Source organism: Sciurus carolinensis, chromosome 9 (genome assembly GCF_902686445.1).
Source record: "Sciurus carolinensis chromosome 9, mSciCar1.2, whole genome shotgun sequence".
Classification (NCBI taxonomy): domain Eukaryota; kingdom Metazoa; phylum Chordata; class Mammalia; order Rodentia; family Sciuridae; genus Sciurus; species Sciurus carolinensis.
In genome coordinates, this window is record NC_062221.1 from 45219021 (window position 1) to 45239816 (window position 20796).

Consider the following 20796-nt stretch of genomic DNA (forward strand, 5'->3'; position numbering starts at 1 on the left):
GATAGGCAGAATTAATATTGTCAAAATGGCTATACTACCTAAAGTTCTATACAGATTCAATGCAATTCCAATTAAAATCCCAATGATGTACCTTGCAGAAATAAAGCAAGCAATTATGAAATTCATCTGGAAGAATAAAAAACCTAGAATAGCTAAAGCAATCCTCTGTAGCAAGAGCGAAGCAGGGAGTATTGCAATACCAGGTACATCAATGGTACAGAATAGAGGACATGGACAGAAACCCAAATAAATACAATTTTCTCATACTAGACAAAGGGTCCAAAAATATGCAATGGAGAAAAGATAGCCTCTGCAACAATTTGGCTGGGAAAACTGGAAAACCATATGCAACAGAATGAAATTAAACCCCTATCTCTCACCCTACACAAAACTCAACTCAAAATGGATCAAGGATCTTGGAACCAGACCAGAGACCCTGCATCTTATAGAAGAAAAAGTAGGGCCAAATCTTCAACTTGTTGGCTTAGGATCAGACTTCCTTAACAGGACTCCCATAGCACAAGAAATAAAAGCAAGAATCAATAACTGGGATAGATTCAAACTAAAAAGCTTTCTTTCAGCAAAGAAACTATCAGAAATGTGAAGAGAGAGCCTACAGAGTGGGAGAATATTTTTGCCAACCATACCTCAGATAGAGCGCTAATTTCCAGAATCTATAAAGAACTCAAAAAACTCTACATGAAGAATACAAATAATCCAATCAACAAATGGGCTAAGGAAATGAACAGACACTTCACAGAAGAAGATGTACAAGTAATCAACAGATATATGAAAAAATGTTCAACATCCCTAGTAATAAGGGAAATGCAAATCAAAACTACCCTAAGATTTCATCTCACCCCAATTAGAATGGCAATTATAAAGAACACAAGCAACAATAGGTGTTGGCGAGGATGTGGTGAAAAAGGAACACTCATACATTGCTGGTGGGGTGGCAAATTAGTGCAGCCACTCTGGAAAGCAGTGTGGAGATTCCTCAGAAAGCTTGGAATGGAAACACCATTTGACCCAGCTATCCCACTCCTTGGCCTATACCCAAAGGACTTAAAATCAGCATACTACAGAGATACAGCCACATCAATGTTCATTGCTGCTCAATTCACCATAGCCAGATTGTGGAACCAACCTAGATGCCCTTCAGTTGATGAATGGATAAAGAAACTGTGGCATATATATACAATGGAATATTACTCCGCAATGAAGAATGATAAAATTATGGCATTTGCAGGCAAATGGATGAAATTGGAGAATATCATGCTAAGTGAGATAAGCCAATCTCAAAAAACTAAAGGATGAATGATCTCGCTGATAAGTGGATGAGGACATATAATGGGGGGTGGGAGGGGTTAGCATTAGGTTTAGGGTTAGGTTTAGGGTTAGGGATAAGGAGAGCGGTAAGAATGAAGGAATGAAGGACTGTATAGAGGGAAAAGAGGGGTGGGAGGGGTGGGGGGAAGGGAAAAAAATAAACATCATTGCCCTATGTGAACGCATGATTACACAAATGGTATGCCTTGACTGTATGTACAAATGGAGAAACAACATGTATCCCATTTGTATACAATTAAAAAAAAAAAAAGAATACAAACAATAATAGGTGTTGGCCTGGATGTGGGGGAAAAGGCACACTTTTACATTGCTAGTGGAATTGCAAATTGGTGCAGCCACTCTGGAAAGCAGTGTGGAGAATCCTCAGAAAACTTGGAATGGACCCACCTCTTGACCCAGTTATACCTCTCCTCAGTTTATACCCAAAGGACCTAAAATCAGCAAACTACAGTAACACAACCACATCAATGTTTATAGGAGCTCAGTTCACAATAGCTAGTTAGAACCAACCTAGATGCCCTTCAACAGATGAATGGATGAAGAAACCGTGGTATATATACACAATGGAATATTATTCAGCCATAAAGAATAATATTACTGCATTTGCAAATAAGTGGATGGAATTGGAGAATATCACGCTAATTGAACTAATCCCAAAAATCCAAAGGCCAAATATTTTTCCCGATAAGTGGAAAATGATATATAATTGGGAATGGGGGGTGGCGAATGAGATAATAATGGGGGAGCTTTAGCATATGTAGAGGGAAATGAGAGGGAGGGTGGTATGAAAAATGGTGGAATGAGACAGACATCATTACCCTGTGACATATATGATTACATGAATGGTATGAATCTACATTGTGTGCAACCATGGAAACGAAATGATGTACCCCATTTGTGTACAATGAAAATGTAGTCTGTAAAAAGTGAAAAGCTAAATAACAGAAATAATAACAGAAAAAGAAAAGAGAACCTGTTAATAAGGGAGACTAATAAATCTAATTTTTCAGTAACATATTTTCTAAGTATTATGTATCAGAGACACACAGTACGGGCCTGATATGAATAAAAAATAATTGTGTCTTCTAATTCAAGAATGATAAAATAGACTTACATTAAAAATTTATTAATTTTGTAAAAATATAGAATTTTTATTTTCTTAGAATATAATGAACCTTTTTTGCAATGATTCCTTTTGAAAACACAGATTAATAGAGAAGATATTAATTCTAGTATAATGTCACTCAAAGAAAGTTTTTTACTATGCAGCTGTCCTGTCAGTTTAGTAGTTTTGGCAGTACTTAGATAAATATAAGTTCATTAAAAGTTCCATTTGTATCAATTTTGTTGTGAGATGATCATAACATTCTACGTTGAGATAATATATGGCTCAATTTTCTTTAGGAGAACTATTTTATTCTACAATTTGATCCAAGTTCCCAAATGCAAAAGTTTCAGGGGTAGAATAGTAATTTAATTTTTCTTTTAAGGAATGTGTGGATGATGCACTGTAGATACTTAACATGCTTTTCTAGCGAGTAGTTTTCCCTGATTTGGTTTTCAAACCTGACATTATCCTACATGCAGTTGGATGCTATTGATATAATTAGGATAAGGAAATCGGAGAATAAAGTGTACATTTCTTAGTTTCTTCAAAATAGAGGAGACTGGTCTCTAGGTCTCAATCCTAACTACTATTTAAATATTGTTTTTTGTTTCAGGGAGTCATTGCTGAACTACTCACAACTGGTATTCCATTCCCAATTTACTATACCCTCCATTATAATATGACTTGTATGACTTTTCTATGCTGTTACATAAGGAATGAAAATTTATACTTATTCAATGCCTATTATAAGCTTGTCAGTTAGTAGCATCCTGAAAGGAGTGTCTGAAAGAATAAGAGTGTATGTGGACATCACTACACTCAACTAATGGCACTGAAACTAGTCTTACAGAGGTGAAGGAGGAGGCACGCATAATGCACTGAAAACAGTAGCCAACTACCTAATGTTGTAATTTGCTTTTTCACTACTGTGAATAAAAGACCAGACAAGCACAATTTTAGAAGAGAAAAAAAGTTTATTTGGGGGCTCACAGTTTCAGAGGGCTCAGTTCATAGGCAACTGGCTCCATTCCTTGGGGCTTGAGGTGAGCCAGAACATTATGGTAAAAGAGTGTTGCAGAGGGAAGTGGTGCACATGATGATCTGAAAGCTGAGAGGGACTGAACTCAGCTCACCACCTATATACCCCAACAGCATTCCCCCAGTGACACACATCTTACAGCCTCCCTCTACTCAACTTCAGTTACCACTGAGTTAATCTCTATCAAGGGATTAATTCACTGATTGGGTTAAGACTCTCATAACCCAATCATTTCACCTCTGAATGTACTTGCATTGTTTCACATATGAGCTTTTGAGGTATACCTCACTTCCAATCCGTAACAGACTAGCTCTTCATTCATTAATTGTAGTGTGAGTTTTTTCCAGTCTATATCGCTGGGCACATCTAGATAGTGTAGTGTTTTATGTTTTCAGAGACATTTGCTTTAATGTAGCAAACTATTGGTTGAAGGCAGGAAGTTATCAAAAGGAGAATCCCCAAACCATCTCTAGTAATGGAAATGTTTCCAAGTTCATAAATTGATCATAACATCAACTCTGTATACAGAAGGCAGCACTTTAAAAAAACTTAAAATATGGTGTTGGTCATTACTGTTATCTTAAGAGTCTGGTTATGTATCTTCAGCTCATAAGTTGACTCAAATAGAGATCCATTTTGTATCTTAACATTATGAAGTGAGGGGGGAAATCCTTTCGTAAAAATTCTCCACCACTATCTCCATAATCTCTACTTCACTGGGTTTCATCCAAGTGCGAAAATGAAAAATTATAACCTGCCAAGCATCAGTGGCAAAGTGAAATGAAAAAATTGCAAGTTAATAATAGTGATGCCTCAAAAAAATTTCCTGGCCAATTTAACATTGCTTCATCCAAGGTCACTTCTCAGAGCTGATTATTTTTAGTAATTTGCAGATGAGACCATTCAACCTTGGTCATGGTTAGTGAAGATCAAGAAAATGCCAGAGAAGGTTTAAGATTCAAGGTTATCTGTCTTTCTCAAATAAGACACAAGCCACTGTTTCACTTTATTGTCCTAAAATATAGCAGAAAAATAACTTTCAAATAAAGAAGGTTTAAGTCTATGCTATCTTTTATTGGAGATATAAGGACATCCTAATATAAGACATTTGGAATAAGGATAATGGAAGGACATTGTTTAACAGGTTCTTAAGTAGTATCCCCAATGAATTTTCCCCAATGAATTTTCTTAGTATTTTATTCTGATGCTTAAAAAAATCACTCTGTATCTGAAGTAAACATTAATTATGACAAACAACTGTAACTGATTTTTTACTTTCTTACCCAATTTGAAATCATACTGTAAGCAGTCTTTAAAACTTTTTCACATATAAATAATTTAATGTAGAGAAACATAAGAAAACAAAGCTTTCCCTTAATTTTGTTACTCAAGGATAACTTGCACCTGATCTTTTAGTGTATAATTTCCAGATTCTGTGTGTTTGTGTATTTGTAATAGAGAGAGAGAGAGAGAGAGAAAGAGGGGGAGAGAGAGAGAGAGAGAGAGAGAGAGAGAGAAGTTGGAAGGTTGATTAAAAAAAATGAATTTACACTGAAAATTCAGTCTTATTTCATCCAGCAACTTGCCATGGACATATACCTATGTCAATAAGTATTGGTTTACATCTTAATTTTCAATGGCTTCCTAATGCGTCTGTAGCTTCTGATATTGATGAACATTTAGAATAGTTTTTCATCATATAAACATTTCTGAAATAAATACAGTATTAAATATTTATTAGGTTGTTGAATAAAATTTGTAAATAAAAATGATGGAAATGTAGACATTTAATGATTATCATAAAATATGCTAGAAAAATGTGTTTATATTTCTATCATTATTTGAAAGTGTACCTTTATCACATTCTTATAAGGATATTCTTTAATCAATAGGATCTTTGCTTTAATTTACTTATTAATAATGTTGAATGTATTTTCAAATATTCAGTAGACTTTGCATTCTCTTCTTTGAATATCTTGTTCTTATCTCTTGGTCATTTTTTCTATTCTCATGTTCCTCTGTTTTCTTATTTCTATTTAATAAGCATTTGTATTATTAAGGAAACTAATCATTCATAATACCTGTTTTAATTTTTTTCTGATTTGTCAATTATAATTTTATTTATATTTCCCCTCAATATCTATTCATCTTTTTCTTTTTTCTGGTTTCTGGCTATGGAGGAATGCTTACAAATTCTTTTCTTACACAAAGTTAAATGCCATTATTTAAAATTTTCTTGTGTTACGTTTTTGATGTTTAATGATTTACTCTATAAGGAATTTATTATTGTGCATGATATAAGATAAAAGTTTAACTTGTTTTATGTTTGATGATAGTATTACTTAATGAATAGCCCATCCTTCCTCATCAATTTTAAATGCCATCATAATGGCATGTTCAGATTATATTCTGAGGTGGCTTAGGCATTATATCCCTTTAGAATATGTTGTTCAAAACTATAAAATTAACAATTAGGTTTTCTTTATGACTTCCTAAGGCTGCTATTGAAATATGTGATTTTTTCCCATTACTTGAAAAATACTTGAAAAAGCAAGTTTATAGATCCAATATATAATGCACAGAGTAAACATTCTCATTCCAAAGGAGAGCATAGAAAAAAAGGATAGGATAAAGTAGGCTCCATGTTCTGTATCTGAAGCACATGGCTTTGAGATGGAGATGTGATCTCCAAAGGGCTTGGGCATGTGGGGATGCCCATCACTATGGCCTTGCCAATTTCAGCCCACATGGGTCTCTTAGGCTGGCTTTGTCTACAGCCAGCAACTTTCCTTGGAAGACATTCCACGTTACTGGCTTCTTTTAATCCCTGAAGTCTGTATTGTAGCTTCAGCTTCATTCTCACAGCTACATATGTCTCCCTTTCAAGAGTTGCCCTCAGGATTTATTATTCTGCTACACTCTGCCTGGCTTCCAGACCTTCTTTTGAATCTCAGTGATCCCTTAACTCCAGCATCCTGCATTTCTGTAGAACCAACAGCACATCATAGACACCAAGGACTTTTGTCAGTTCAAGCAGTAGCCTTGCCTTCTTGAACCAGGGGTGTAGTGACCTCTGAGTGCCTGGGTGGTTTGATCATGGTGAAATAAATTGTGAGAAAACAACTTTTTATGTTCCCCTGTGTGAGCAGGGGTAACTGCAGGGTTTCCTTTCAAAGGAGTTTTCACTTTTAAACCCTTGAGTTTGTCATAGGTGTGGTTTTGCTGATTTCAGAAATGCCTAAAGATACCTTTCCTATTGTCTCTATGCAAAGTATTTAGCTTCTCTGTAGTGGAGGTAATCTCTTCAACAACCTTACTTTCCTTGGCTTCTTATTTAACATGTGCTTCTTCTCTGTGCACACAGCAAGTTTTAAAAATATTTCTTCTCTATTTTGTGCTCCTAATTCTACAGTAAGCCTGCCTAAAAACTGCAAACAGTGCCACTGCCACTACCTAAATGCTGTGCCACCTTGAAATTTCCCCCATTAGATTAATAAGTCCATCACCTTTTAATTTGACATCACACAAAGTCTGAGGATATGAGCAAAATGTGGGCAAGTTCTTTGCAAGGATGTAGCATGAATGTCTTCTAGTTCAATACAATCCTTGTTCCCTTGGACCCTCTTGAACACTGATTTTACTGTTTGCATTTCTTTCAGCATTCTGGTGTTCTCAGTACCCACCATAATTGCCTCTTAAGTTCTGTTTATAACATTCTAATACTTCTCCATCTTGCATCTCTAAGCTTTCCCAAGTTCATTACAAAGACTTCTGGACTGCATGGTCAGGTTTCTCACAGCAATGATCCCACCAATTTTTGTTTTAGTTTTGTGTCAGTGTGACCAAGAAAACCTAGCAAGAACAACAAAAGGAAATGTTTTTTTTTTTTTTTTTTTTTTTTTTTTTTGGTTTCATAAGTTCAGGTCGTGGTTTACTGGCTATATTACTCTGGACTTGAGTTGAGTCAGAACATCATGGAGGAAGGACATGGCAGAGGAAAACTGCTCAGTTCATGACAGCCTAGAATCAGAGAGAGGAAGTGAGGAGCCAGAGACAAAATAAAAACCCCAAAGTCATGTCCCCAGTATCCCACTTACTTTAGCCACACCCTGCCTGTCTAGTTATTTCCTAATACGGTAGTCCTTTATGATTATTAATCCAACAAATGGATTAATCCACTGTGTTATAGCTCTCATAATCTAATAATGAGCTTTTATGGGACATCTCATAACCTAACCTTAACAGGTGGGAATATAAGTCTGGTGTCTGTTGCTTTACCTTTATTGAAATGGAAATCTCTAACTTCTGAACATAAATGTCCAGTGCCACAAAAGAAATTTGAATTCCAATGACACACAGATGCTTTATACACTGTGTTTTTGGATTATTCATTTTAAGTGTACATTTTATTTACTTATTATTCTGTAATACTATACCCATGCCATTATTTTATTTAGTTTAATATCAATATTTTTATTATAGTTAGTTTTGTAATTATGTAATTAGAATCTTTCAAATATTCTTTAAGGTGCATATGTGTATTGTGTGTGTGTGTGTGTGTGTGTGTGTGTGTGTATCACAACAACTGGAGCCCCAGATCATCCTTAGGAATTCCAAAATCCATTATAAATATGGGATGAAAGATATTTCATATTGTCAATATATCTTTCTTTCTGTGAGCTTTGCTTTTTCTGAATAAATTCAATGTAGAGATTCTCTTGTCATCTTGTACTTGCTAAGTATTTTCACCATTGTGTTGTCCTAAGATTTAAAACTCATTTTATTTACAAAATCCACTAACAAAAGGCATATGAAATTATACTTTATTTAATATATGGTTCAGAGGGACAGCACTACAGCATATCAATACAAATAATTTTACAAGAAATATGACACATCCCTGTTTCTGAAAGTCCTTTTTGTTTCCCCCAAAACAAAGGTTTATTTTACTACTTCTTTTAGCCTTGTACCCTGCTTTTACCTAATTCAGTATTGCCAATATCCTTTTTTCTATTTTCCCCTTCTTAATCTTCTCTCCACCCGCCTACTCCCACTCCACTTAAGTTTTTATCATTTTTTATGTAGACCTACTTAATTGTCTTTTTATTGATATTAGAACCTACTATACCCAGACCCTCTGGTTCTTCTTGTACCTCAGGTGAATTATCAAATTCTTTTTTCTAATTAAGTTAATTCCTTCTGTAAGAATGATTCCTTTTCTATTGTTAACTTTTTTTATATACAACTTCCTCTATAAATGATGCCCTGTATTTTGCCTTTTAATTTTATATCATTCCTAGCAGTTTCAATGGTCATGTTGGCAGTTCAGAAACTGCTATCTTTAGCATAATCTTGTGCAAGAACAGCAGCAAAGTTCCACCATATAAGTTTTATAAGAAAAAAAAACATGTAAGCAGCCACATGAAAATTATCAGCAATATAGAACCCATTGCTATATATAATTTATGATTCAAGACATAAATACCAAATTTATATATTTATGTATACCCATGAATCTAATTGAGGATTTTCTATATTTTTACTTGTTTGACAATCAAAAGTATGACTAGTCACTAAATAGTTATTAAGTGGTTGTGACTTTTTATGGAAATTAAATTTACATGTGAATAGATTAAATTATTATTGATCTGTTTAAAGATGAGCATACTCCTTTTTCATGCATATGTTTACTTTCATTTTATTGTCTATCCTTTCAGATTTTATAAATGGTCTTAAATTTTCTTTGATCATATGCATACCATGTTTCATTATTAATCTCTAGAAAGAATAAATAAAGACAATTTGGAAAATAACAGTGTTGCAATCGCTCACTACTGCTGTTTCATTGATTTGTGCTCCAGAAAGAATTACACTGCTTCAAATTCTTTACTATATACCAGCACTGGGTATGTGACCTAGAGCAATCTCTATTTTAAAAAATGAGAAGATTACCTACCCGAAGGATGAAATGAAATGTACCTCTAATGTCTTTAACAATAGAGCTATGCAAATAGTATGTTAATTACATTGCAATTTTTAATAAGAATTTTCATTGTAAACAGTACATAGTACATTTTATAGTGCTTATTTGGCCATATAACTCTTCAAAGGGGCACCATTATATCAGGCACTACATTGATAAATACATGTATGCAATCAATTTTTATGAAACAAGTAATTAGAGTAGATGAACTTTTTGGAAAAGTAGCCAGCTGAAATAAGAGAAATGACAATTTGAGGTAAACCTTAAATACTGAATAGAGTTTACGGAGGATGTCAGTATGCTGAATAATGGAATTTTGGTTGGGGAACACCACTGGCAGTAGTAGTTTAAGGTTATCTCAGGAAATTGTCTCAATAAAATGCTTAGAAAGAGGGAAGAACCATGTTTAGTTCAGTGCTATAGCCTCAGATGACAAAAGACATTAAGTATGGGCAGAAGAGAAGAGATGAGAAGAAAGAAGTCAGTAAGTAGAGCAGGAGAAAGAAATAACTCAGAGTTCAAATAGAGATAAAATGGCAGGTTGAAGGCAGACAAGGTAGCCCTTGCCTGTAATCCCAGGTATTCTGGAGGTTGAAGCAGATTGTTTAAGCCTGGCAGATTGAGATCATCTTGGACAATACAGCAAGAACTTGTCGCCCCAAAAAGCAAAAGAAAAACAAAAAATAAAAACAAATAAACAAAACAAACAAAAATGACAGGTTGGTCCAAGGGCTTCTTGCTACCAGAATGCCACAAAATGTTTATTTTCAATTTTCATACTATCTACATTTGTAACAAGAAATGCATTTCAGTGTTTCAGGCTTTCTGTACTCTCTCCCTTTGTTTTCTCTTAGTGGAGCTATAAATGTTATATTCTTAGAACAAATTCTTCTAAAATGTTGACAGCATGTTTTTCTCCATTGTAGTATTATGATAGAATTTTATTTGTTCATGGCATTTAGTAATTTTATTTAAAAATTCATCTGTGTTCAGATATCAGTTAAGCATATACCTATTTGACCTACCACTGCATAAATGAAAAGAAATACTACCTACCTAGTGCCACTCTCTTTTTCCTCTTAGGGGAGAAAAAAGCTTACTACCTTGTCATGATACATAGTAACTCACCTTCTGTTTGTAGACACTTTGATTCTACCTGGTAATTCTCCTTTGCTAACCTACAGTTGTTTTTAGAAGGACTCACAGGGCCTTTAGGAATTGACTAGAACTGGTAATTCATTTCTCACAGTTGCCTTAGGAAAATCACATTGAATTTTTATCTCCGTGGAATTCATTGGGATTAATTTGAAAGGCACTCTATGAAATTATTCATTCAACAAAAATGATAAAAATTGATCCATAGACTGTTATCTAAAAGAGTGTTTTTATATCTTGCTTAAAATCACAGATATGTATAATTTTAGAACAATTCCTGTGATATATAGTACTATTTTTGCCATATTTCTATTATTCTTTTCACTATGAAAGTTAGAGAAGAATCATGAAAGAGTTGTTTTTCTGTAATGAGAACAAAATTCATATCTGTCATTTCTATAAATGGTATTGTTCACTCAAAAAATAATGTTTTTAAAAATTAAAAAAAATCAAAAATTGAAGTAAATCAGTGAATGAATTTGAAAGCCTAATATATGACAATGTTTACTGCAACTTTTAAACATATTCCTCAAACTTTTGAAACCGATTTCAACATGTAATTATTATTAAGGAATTAATTGTAAAAGACTCCTTTCCTATAATTACTTTTAAAATTAAATTTAGTTGAATATTATTTTCATGTAGTAAAACATATTTTCAATGTAGATTGTGATGTGAATGAAGATTATATTTTATTTGATTTTCTTTATTCTTTTTAGATAAAATGAACAAAATTGATTAATTTGAATTTTGTGGTACAGTAATAGTATTTTGTTTCTTTTGGTTATTGCTCTTTACTTACTCTCTCCTGATTATTAATAATGTGACAAAAGGGACAACTGGTTGTGTCAGTGAAACCTTCTTTTGCCCAAAGAAAGCATTGTGTATTTTCATTTTTAAGTGCAACATTTTAAAAATCAGTATTTAAATAATTTTTCTTCCTTTTCATATTTTGTGAAATTATATTTGCTTTTAGATTTATTTAATTTTACTTTTTCAGTGGTGGAGATCAAACCCACAACTTCCTGCATGCTAGGCAAGTACTCACCACTGAGCAACATCTCCAGCCCATTGCCTATTAGATTTAAGTGAGAATAGTGTTGAGAAAAACATCAGGACACTTTCCTGGCAAGGTAATATAATATAAAATGGCAGGTGCTTTTGTTTTTGCCTTGGGTGTTATATTGTTCCTTGATTAGTTTAAAAAAAAAAAATATATATATATATATATATATATGAAGAAAATTTACATGCGGTACATAGTTAATGAATAGCTGATTTTGTATTTCCTAGTTTTGCAAAGTTTTAAGTCCAAGTATTCTAGTTATCTAAAGAAGTTAGAAGTTGGGATGTGTTTAATTTCCCAACTTTTAAAGTTTGGCAAATATTTACTTTATTTTTATTTTTAATTGGTTCTTTTTAGTTATATATAATGCTAGGATTTATTTTTATATGATCACAAGAACATTAAATATGATTTGCCCTATTCAGTTCCTCATACTTCCCCTTTCTCTCCCTTCTTCCCTCCCCCTCTTCCCCTTCTTCCACTCCTCTGACCTTTCTGCTGTTTACTTACAGTTTTTTTGTTTTTAATTAGTGCCTTGTGGATACACATAATGGTGAGATTCACTCTGCTATATTCATATCTGTATAAGAAACTGGTCAGATTCGTTCCACTGTTCTTCCCTTACCCTATCCCTTCTCCTCCCTACCCAGCCCCTTCCTCTACTCCAATGATCTTTAGTCTATTTTGATGGAATCCTCTGCTTTTCTTTTCTTTTCCTTTTTCTTTATCTTGGACTAACTTCTGCACATCAGAGAAAATATTTAACCACTGACTTTCTGAATCTGGCTTATTGCACTTGGCATGATAGTCTCCAGTTCTGTCTGTGTACCAGCAAAAGCCATAATTTCATTCATTTTTATGACTGAGTAATAATCTGTTGTGTGTATGTTCCACATTTTCTTTATCAGTTCATCTGTTGAGGGGCACCTAGTTTAGTTCCAAAGCTTGACTGTTGTGAATTGTGCTGCTATAAACTTTGATGTGGCTTCATCCTGTATGTTTTTGATTTTAAATATTTGGATATCTACTGGGAAGTGGGATAGCTGGGTAATATGGTGGTTCCATTCCTCGTGTTAAGAAATATCCATACAGCTTTCCAGAGTGATTGTACTAATTTACAATGTATGAATGTAACTTTCCCCCAATATCCTCACCAACACATTATTATTTGTATTCTTGATAATTGCCATTCTTACTGGAATAAGATGAAATCTCAATGTAGTTTTGATTTGCATTTCCCTATTGCTAGAGGTGTCAAATATTTTTTCATATATTTGTTGGCTTTTGTATTTCTTCTTTTGAGAAGTATCTATCTAGTTTTTTGGCAAATAATTTTTGGTATAAATACTTTATGAACCTACACTGTTTGACATATCAGCTACCTCTAAGCAAATGGCTTTAGAATCTTTCATTTAAAGGTTTGTCATAAAATTTTCCATGTAGTAATAGTTAAGGAATACTTTTTTATATAAAATTATTTATGTACTTTTTTTTCCAGTTTTTTTAAACACCTCTTTTATCAAATTAATGTTACTGCTTTTTAACTGGCCTCTTTGCTTGTGATTTTTACAAGTTTTTTCTTCAAACCTCAGACAGAGAAATGAGTTAAACATGAAGTAAACCACAATTCTTCAGATCTTTCAAGGTTTCTCCATTAATCACAAAATAAAATCTAATCACCACAACATAACCTGAAAGTCCCTTGTTATCTAGAATTTAGTTACAGGTCTAACTTCAAATTTTGTTATTTATTTCATATTCCATATTTTAGCCAGGTGAATTCCATCAACAGTTGGGTTTTGGGCCTTTATAAATGTTGTTCTCTAGGGCAGGTCTCTTCTGTTCATTCTGGGTCATGTTAATGTATGAAGGAGATAATAAGTAAGCTATTAACATTTTTATATCTATTATAATTTCATTGAGCACATGGTTATCATAGTTATTCTTTTAAAGACCAAAAGTCTGTTCAATATTTTTTTGTTTGTTTTGTTTTGTTTTGTATTTTGGTAGTGTTCAGGAGTAGGTAGGGATGCTGAGGTTTGAACACAGAACCTCAGGAATGCTAGGCACATGCTGTTTACTCAACTATGCCCCCAGACCTCACTCACCTTTTTAAGAATCCAGAGATAGCTCTCCTCAAGCCATAAATCTCTTTGTATTTTGTGTAATTTTTTTTCAAGGCAAAGCCTCAGTATTTTGAGTTACCCAGAATGAAAAAAAATCTCTCTACCCCTGAAAGTATGCAATTATTTCTTTGAGTCAGAGATGTATCCTTTTGTCTTTTCCTCTCTGTCTCTGTTTCTTGCCCACCACCTATAAGACATATACATCAAACAAATAAAAAATATCAGAGATTTTATTAGAAGCAATAATCATTGTTCAAACCAACATTTGGTGATTGTGCTCAATATACAGATTTTATATTCTTAAATGTGGAAATAGCATTTTCAACAGAAATCATTGTCTCTGAGGTCTTTGAAACACAGGACAATTTAAAAGCTTCAACATTAAGATCAAAGTTAGCCCTCAGCAAAGTTGTTGAAGTAAGTGAATGAATGAATTAAAAAAAAAAAGTTTCTTATATTGGCCATCTCTTACCCCCCTATTTTCAACTTCTCTTTCAAAACTGCCATGTTCTATATTCTATATGTTACCCGGAGTAGAGTGGTATATTTATCTTGTGTTCTCTACTTTATTCAACTCAAAAATTAAATTAGCTGGCAAAATATACTGAATATGCCACTCAAAATTATCAAGTTGAAACCCTGGCCCACAGGGTGATGGTGTGAGGAAATGAATCCTCTGGGAGATGATTAGGTCATGAGAGGAAGCCCTCATGAATGGGATTAGTGTCCTTGTGAAAGAGACCCCAGAGAGAGCCTTCACTCTTACTATGTGAAGTCACAGTGAGACAGCACCTCCTATGAACCAGAAGTGAGCCCTCACCAGAAAACAAATCTGCTGCCACCTTGCTCTTGGAATTCCCAGCCTGTGAAACTGTGAGAAATAAATTTCTGTTGTTTATAAACTAATCTATGGATTTTGTTATAGCAGCCTAAACAGATGAAGGCAATTATTTTGATAGTCATTTCACAAGGCAGCTAACCTTGTCAGTTGATGAGATTGTTGTTTAACAAACTCTCAATTGTTTTATTTAAAATGCTTAAATAATAATAGTATATTTGAATGAATATAGACTCTCCTATAAAGAAAACATCATTTGTATACATAAGTTCTGGTTATATTCAATAAATACAACTTTTTATATTTATATTACTTGCTTATCATTTCAGTGTAATTTTGATTTAATTTACATAAAATAACCTCCATAAAAGCAGATATCAATGTTAATTGACAAATGAAATATTTTGAAATCTTTGTCTATATCTCTTATACAACTGTACTTTGTTTAAGCTTTCCTCTACCAAAGATATATAATAAGTTGGTTTAAATTTGAAAACAGAACATATAGGACAACAAAGGAGTGACATGAAGACTAATTGCTTAGTGCTGGCTGAATGATTGAAAACAGATGAAATACAAGGTCTATCCTGTGAGATTTTGCCGCCTACTGGAATGAACTGCTTTAACTTTAACCACCCCGAGGCTTATAGGGCTTATTTATTTCATCTGTTGGAGTATGTTTTTCCTTATGACTTTGCTACTCTTAAACTGCTGGATCATTGCCATCTTTATTGCATCATAATTTTGTTTGTTTGTTTTATTATGTTTATTATTTATCATAATCATATGGTGGTACAACATTTTCCTTTTTGCTTGTTTTTAAATTCTGGTTGTGAGTGAATAGAGTAACTTTGATATATACCTCACTTTCTTGCTTAATAAAAAGTTAAAAAATTAAGAATTCTGTGATTATGGTTGGTTTCTTTATTTCTTACTTTTTGATTTATATATGTGCTTTCCTGTCTCTACTTTTGCTCTTTTGAATATACAAAAGTCCTTGAAAATTTGTCCACTTCGAGATTATGCAAAATGTTAATTAATATCATGTTAATATTTTTATTGTAGTATAATTTCATTATATTGAAATATGATTGTCCCTGACTCCTCATTTAATAACTAATATCAGATGTCATCCAATAATATAGTTCTAACTTTGATGTATTAAGTTACACACAGAAAATAATAAACTGACAATATTTATGTGAAACGCTGCAAGAAATAGATGAAGGAAGTTGCTTTAAATTGGAATTAAGCAGGTGGTGAAGTGGGTAGGGATGTTCAGCTTATCTTAGGCCCTGTAAGGATCATCCATGGCTGCAGATATGTTCACAGCATTCTTTAGCCACAGATCAGGTAGGAATCTCTGAATAGAAATAATGCCTTAATAGTTATATATATATGATAGTTTCAAATAAAAGTGAGAAATTATAAGATAGAGTTTATCTTTAGGACTAATCATTGCTGTTTATTTTCAAATGAGTTTTCTAGCACATGGTAGACAATCAGTAATTTCTGAGAAGCCCCAAATCAAATAGACAAATAATTCAGATGATTGGATAAATTTTTATCTTTTTAATCAAATGACTGTCATTTTTGACTTGTTAACATGATCAATATTTGTCATTTCTATAATTAAGAATAGATAAAACCCCAAATAATAATAGCAGCTATGATGTTGGGGGCATCCATGATATCCTAGGGCCTAATAGCTCACTTATGCCTGATAATAATATGGATTGTTATTCTAATTCTATACAAGAAGTATCTGTATCAAAGATTTTAAAAAATAGTCCAAAACCTAGTAGGTAGTGGAGTTACAATGTAAATAGGTTGCTTAGATTCCAGGGCTAAAATCAGTGTATTTGCCATGTCTGTAAGGAGTGCTTACTAACCTGTAGTATTTGCTGAGTGAATGACTTTTATATACTTAAGTGTAAGTTTTTCAACTTTTCCCTCCCTAAATGCCCACCAAGTGTGGTACTTGTCTACATCACTTCCAGTTCTTTCACCATACTCCCTGCCAGTGATGATGTTTTCCAGGCATAGTGTAGAGCACAGACTGCCAGTGAACTAGCGTTCCTATGCAAACACTAAATCATGACCTCGGCCTCAGTATTTGAAGCCTGCAACACCATCTTTCAATTCTTGGTCCTGCTACTAACTAGCTGTATGACTTTGGACATGCCATATAACCTCTCTGTGACCTAGTTTTCTTATTAGAGTATAAGAAAAGTAATAATAATGCTGACATTATATACGATTACTTTAACTATTAAATGGCTAAATAGGTGTATAACACTTGACATATTTCCAGGTATATAAATCATTATATACTAATTAATATTATTGGTCATAATAAATTATGATATCTGAATCACTTTTTAAATTTTTCTATGAGAAAGAATATGAGCAAAGAGTTGGTCTTAATTTTTAAAATTGCTCACTAATACATAAAAATTGCATGTTATTACACGGAAAAGTTTATTGGTGGTTTGTTGCTGAAATAACTGAGAGACACATTGCAATTACTAACATATTCTCTTTAGAATTTTTAATGTTTTGTAATATATTACATGGCAGAGTGGAACAGTAAAATGTTGTCTTGATGGTGTTTTTTCCCATTTTTAAAAAATTTTTTAATTTTTTTCATTTATCTTTTAATTTTTTACAGACTGCATTTTGATTCATTGTACACGAATGGGGTACATCATTTCGTTTCCATGGTTGTACACGATGTAGATTCATACCATTCATGTAATCATACATGTACATAGGGTAATGATGTCTGTCTCATTCCACCATTTTTTATACCCACTCCCTCTCATTTCCTTCTACATAATCTAAAGTTCCCCGATTCTTCTCTCCCTCCCCTACCTCCAACCCCATTACATATCATTCTCCACTTATCAGGGAAAACATTCAGCCTTTGGTTTTTTGGGATTGGCTTATTTCACTTAGCATGATATTCTCCAATTCCATCCATTTATTTGCAAATGCAGTAATATCATTCTATTTTATGGCTGAATAATATTCCATTGTGTATATATACCACAGTTTCTTTATCCATTCATCTGTCGAAGGGCATCTAGGTTGGTTCCAAAATCTAGCTATTGTGAATTGAGCTGCTATAAACATTGATGTGACTGCTGAAGTATGCTAATTTTAAGTCCTTTGGGTATAAACCGAGGAGTGGGATAACTGGGTCAAAAGTTCGGTCCATTCCAAGTTTTCTGAGGATTCTCCACATTGTTTTCCAGAGTGGCTGCACCAATTTTCAACTCCACCAGCAATGTAAAAGTGTGCCTTTTTCCCCACATCCACACCAACATCTATTATTGTGTGTGTTCTTGATAATAGCCATTCTAATTGGAGTAAGAGAAATCTTAGAGTTGTTTTAATTTGCATTTCTCTAATTACTAGAGATGTTGAACACTGTTTCATATATTTATTAATTGTCTATATGTCTTCTTTTGTAAAGTGTCTGTCCAGTTCTTTGGCCCATTTATTGATTGGGTTCTTTGTATTTTTGGTGTAAAGTTTTGTAAGTTCTTTATAAATTTTGGAGATAAGTGCTCTATCTGAAGTACATATGGAAAAGATTTTCTCCCACTCTGTAGACTCTCTCTTCACATTCTTGATTGTATCCTTTGCTGAGAAAAAGCTTTTTAGTTTGAGTCCATCCCATTTATTGATTTTTGCTTTGATTTCTTGTGCTTTGGGAGTCTTGTTGAGGAAGTCTGATCCTAAGCCAACATGATGAAGATTCAGGCCTACTTTGTCTTCTATTAGGTGTAGGGTCTCTGGTATAATTCCTATGTCTTTGATTCATTTTGAATTAAGTTTTGTGCAGGGTGAGAGAGAGAGGTTTAATTTCATTTTACTGCATATGGATTTCCAGTTTTGCCAGCACCATTTGTTGAACAGGCTATTTTTTCTCCATTGTATGTTTTTGGCTCCTTTGTCTAGGGTGAGGTGTCTGTATTTATGTGGTTTTGTCTCTGTGTCTTCTATTCTGTAACATTGGTCTGCCTATTTTGGTGCCAATACCATGCTGTTTTTGTTACTATTGCTCTGTAGTATATAGTTCAATGTCTGGTATTGTGATACCTCCTGTTTCACTTTTACTACTCAGAAGTGTTTTGGCTATTGAAGGTCTCTTATTCTTCCAGATGAAGTTCATGATTGTTTTCTCTATTTCTATGAGGAATGTCATTGGGATTTTAATTGGAATTGCATTGAATCTGTGTAGCACTTTTGGTAATATGGCCATTTTGCCAATGTTAATTCTGCCTATCCAAGAACATGGGAAATCTTTCCATCTTCGAAGGTTTTCCTCAATTTCTTTCTTTAGTGTTCTGTAATTTTCATTGTAGAGGTCTTTCACCTCTTTTGTTAGATTGATTCCCAATTTTTTTTTTTTTGAGACTACTGTGAATGGTGTGGTTTTCCTAATTTCTCGTTCAGAGGATTGATCACTTATGAATAGAAATGCATTAGATTTACACATATTGATTTTATATCCTGCTACTTTGCTGACTTCATTTATTAGTTCTAGAAGTTTTCTAGTGGAGTTTTTTGGATTTTCTAAATGTAGGATCATGTCTTCAGCAAATAGTGCCAGTTTTAGTTCTTCTTTTCCTATTTGTATACCTTTAGTTTCTTTGGTCTAATTGCTGTGGCAAGTGTTTCAGGGACAATGTTGAATAGAAGTGGTGAAAGAGGGCATCCCTGTCTTGTTCCAGTTTTTAGAGGGAATGCTTTCAGTTTTTCTCCATTAAGAATGATGTTGGCTGTGGGCTTAGCATAGATAGCCTTTACAATGTTGAGGCTATGTTCCTACTATTCCTATTTTTTCTAGTGTTTCAAGCATGAAGGGGTGCTGCATTTTATCAGACTCTTTTTCAACATCTATTGAAATAATCATGTGATTCTTTTTTTAAATTTTTTTATTGTAAACAAATGAGGTACAACTCGTTTCTCTGGTTGTACATGAAGTAGAGGTGTACCATTTGTGGTGATTCTTATCTTTCAGCCTATTGATGTGATGAATTGCATTTATTGATTTCTGGATTTTGAACCAACCTTGCATCCCTGGGATAAACCCCACTTGATCATGATGCACTATCCTTTTATTATATTTTTGTATGCAATTTACCAGCATTTTGTTAAAGGATTTTTGCATCTATGTTCATCAAGGATATTGGTCTAAAGTTTTCTTTCCTTGATGTGTCTTTGTCTGGTTTTGGTATCAGAGTGATACTAGCCCCACTGAATGAATTTGGAAGGGTTCCCTCCTTTTCTATGTCCTGAAATACTTTGAGGAGTATTGGTATCAGTTCTTCTTTAAAGGTCTTATAAAATTTGGCTGAGAATCCATCTGGTCCTGGGCTTTGCTTTGTTGGTAGGCTTTTGATGGCTTCTTCTATTTCAGTGCTTGAAAATGATCTGTTTAGTTTGTTTATGTCTTCCTGATTCACTTTCGGAGGATCATATGTCTCTAAAAATTTGTCAATGTCTTTGATATTTTCTATTTTTTTGGAGTATAGATTTTCAAAGTAGCTTCTAATTGTTAGGTATTTCAGTAGTGTCTGTTGTGATCTTTCCTTTTTCATCACAAATTCTAGTAATTTGAGTTTTCTCTGTCCTTCCCTTCATTAGTGTGGCTAGGGGTTTATCAATTTTGTTTACTTTTTCAAAGAACCAACTTTTTGTTTTGTCAATTTTTTGAATTGTTTCTCTTTTTTCAATTTCATTGATTTCAGCTCTGATTTTAATGATTTCCTGTCTTCTACTATTTTTGGTGTTGATCTGTTCTTCTTTTTCTAGGACTTTGAGGTGTAATGTAGGGTCATTTAGTTGGTGACTTTTTATTTTTTTAGTGTATGAGCTCAAAGAATTGAACTTTCCTCTTAGTACTGCTTTCATAGTGTTCCAGAAATTTTGATATGTTGTGTCATTGTTCTCATTTACCTCTAAGTAAATTTATTTCTTCCCTGATGTCTTCTGTTATCATTGCATCATTCAATAGCATATTATTTAGTCTCCAGCTGTATGAGTATTTTTTGTTTGTAATTTTATTGCTCCTTTCTAATGGCATTCTGTTATGGCCTGATTAGATACAGGGTAGGATC

At 33.4% G+C, this 20796-nt stretch overlaps 1 protein-coding gene across 2 annotated transcripts in view; it reads left to right on the forward strand.

The window, feature by feature from the left end:
* The window catches only part of Naaladl2 (N-acetylated alpha-linked acidic dipeptidase like 2), a 1279203-nt gene that overhangs the window by 81278 nt on the left and 1177129 nt on the right, over nucleotides 1-20796 (forward strand). The window lies entirely within an intron of this gene.